Raw genomic sequence first — 2,320 nt, 5'->3', positions numbered from 1 at the left:
TATTGTAGTTGTCATACTTTTTAGTTCTACAATGATTGGTACCTGGTGGGCAACCAGTCTGGGTAAATTGTTTTCAGCCCCTACATTTGGAAACTTGTCTCTCAATGTAGTCAAGAGATCCTGATTTTTGTCTGTGTTGGGACTCTCTAATAAAATATCTTTTATGGTTTGTTTGTTTGTTTCAATCAAATACTTTTATTAGCATGGTAAGATTTTTCTTTTTTGGAAACATGGCATGGTTTTGACCTCAAATGCTTATCAGGTCTGCTACTCAAATAAATTTACAGCTTGACTACCTTGAAGATGCCAATTCCTTGCCCAGCTTGGGGTCCATTGAATACAGTTCTATGCTTTCCTTCTTAACCCATCTTTGCAGGTAGTATCTTTAACTTTATGCCCAAAATCCCCTCAAATACATGGGATTATGGACATCAAATTGTACAGAAAAACAAAGACTTCATTTCTTATTCTAGGTTCCATGTCATTTAGAGCTGAGTTAGGTTGTCCAAGATCATACGGATTACAATGTAGTGTACCACATAAAATTTTAAATTTTTCACAAAGTACATCTCTCCTCCTTTTCTCTCATACAGAAGTTAAAGGCCCCAATACAAACATACTATCCTCCAACCTTTCTTCCAGTTCACCAGTCCTAGCCAGTAAGGCCCATCTGAAGTTCCAGTAGAAATCTGGTCCCTTTAGCAGATGCTGCATGAAGTTGTCTTCTAGAATGAATGCAGCTCCTTCAGCACCTCCAGAGCCGGTGAACTCCAACTCCTGAGTCTAGTGTCACACACAGACCGCAAGTTTCAGGGAGCTAACAGGTCACACATGAAAGAGCAAAGCACCTCAAAATTCAGAAAGAACTCAAAACCCAGGAACAAATGTGACTGCCGCAAGAGCTTACAATCTAGGCTCTAATTCCTGTATGTGAGAGAGTATGTTCCAAATAAGTTACTTCTCCTACAAAAACACTTAACAGACAAAACTATATCCAGGTCATCAACTGCAGACCACAGCAGAAACACAGTGAATAGAGTGAAGACAGAGGAGGAAAAAATAATAATAATAAAGAGGACCTATGGTTCAGCTTTTCCAGGGTGTCAGCCAATCGCCATCACTCCACCAGAATCGATTGGCTGGAAACCTTTGGCAGCCAAGATTCCCTCACACGGACTAGCTCTTCTCTGTCTGCTGCACCAGCTGCACCAGCATCTGGGCCATCTTCGCCATCTCACGGGCCTTCTCATCGGCCTGCTGTCCCCTGCGCAGGGCATCGGAGCTCTGCAGGTGGTTCATGGTGCTCTCCTCCGAAGCCTCCACCTGCGTCTTCATCTGGATCAGCATATTGTCCATCTCCCACAGCTTGCCCCGGTTGCCCCCGAGTGATGTCCTCATGCATCTCGTGGATGACGGGCAGCAGAAACTGCTCGAAGTCCTCCTCGGGCTCCAGCACCTCCACCTCCTGGGCTCCGCCAGCTCCACCACATCCAGGAGCTACATCTCCAGGACACTCTGAAAGTGCGCAATCGACTTCTGTGGGACACAAAGCGGACACTCACAGTGCTCAGCAACTGAGCTCTGGGACCTACCTTCAAACGTTTCCCCTTTTTAAACTTTTCTCCACAGAGAAACCCCGAAAAGGAGTTACTGAACAGAAGAGAAAAGGAGAACAAAATGGAGTCGCTGCCATTAGCCAGCACTCTTCAAGCAGCGGCCCCATAAATATATATTCTTCTCCCTGTGGCACCATCACTAAAATTTCTGGCTTGTCTATAGACATACTTATGGCCCAGCTCCTAAACTGAATTTTTGCTTTCAGTTTATGTAATAAATCTCTCCCCAACAGCGGGTATGGGCACTTGGGGATAACAAGGAGGGAATATGCCACAGTGTCTTGTCTGAGGTCCACTTGTCTATTGGTAGTCAAGGGATAAAATTTTGGGCCTGTTTTATCCAGGACTAGGGTCTATTCTTACGAGAGGAAACCATCAGATTTTTGGAGAACCAAAAAATGTGCCCCAGTATCACCCAGAAATCTGATAGGATTTTCCCCCACCTGCAGTGTGTTCAGAAGACTATACCCATCTTAGAATTATCAGACTGAGGGCATAAGGACTTTATGTCCCCTCAAAAGCCCAGGCTAACCCTGAAAGTGGCTTTCCTATATACTAACAATAAATGTGGGGAGGATGGAATCAGGGAATCTCTCCTATTCACAATTGCCTCATTAAATAAGTAAGTAAATAAATAAATAAATAAAATAAATAAAGTACCTTGGAATAAACTTAACCAAGGTAGTAAAGGATCTCTATAAAGA

At 43.7% G+C, this 2,320-nt stretch overlaps 1 pseudogene; it reads right to left on the bottom strand.

Moving 5' to 3' along the window:
* Positions 1–1,176: 1,176 nt before the first annotated feature.
* LOC101609209 lies at positions 1,177–1,503 on the bottom strand (annotated as a pseudogene).
* Between the last annotated feature and the right edge of the window lie 817 nt (positions 1,504–2,320).

Source organism: Jaculus jaculus, chromosome 5 (genome assembly GCF_020740685.1).
Source record: "Jaculus jaculus isolate mJacJac1 chromosome 5, mJacJac1.mat.Y.cur, whole genome shotgun sequence".
Lineage (NCBI taxonomy): Eukaryota > Metazoa > Chordata > Mammalia > Rodentia > Dipodidae > Jaculus > Jaculus jaculus.
Note: the sequence above shows the minus strand (reverse complement) of the source record. Positions and strands in the feature narration are given on the sequence as shown.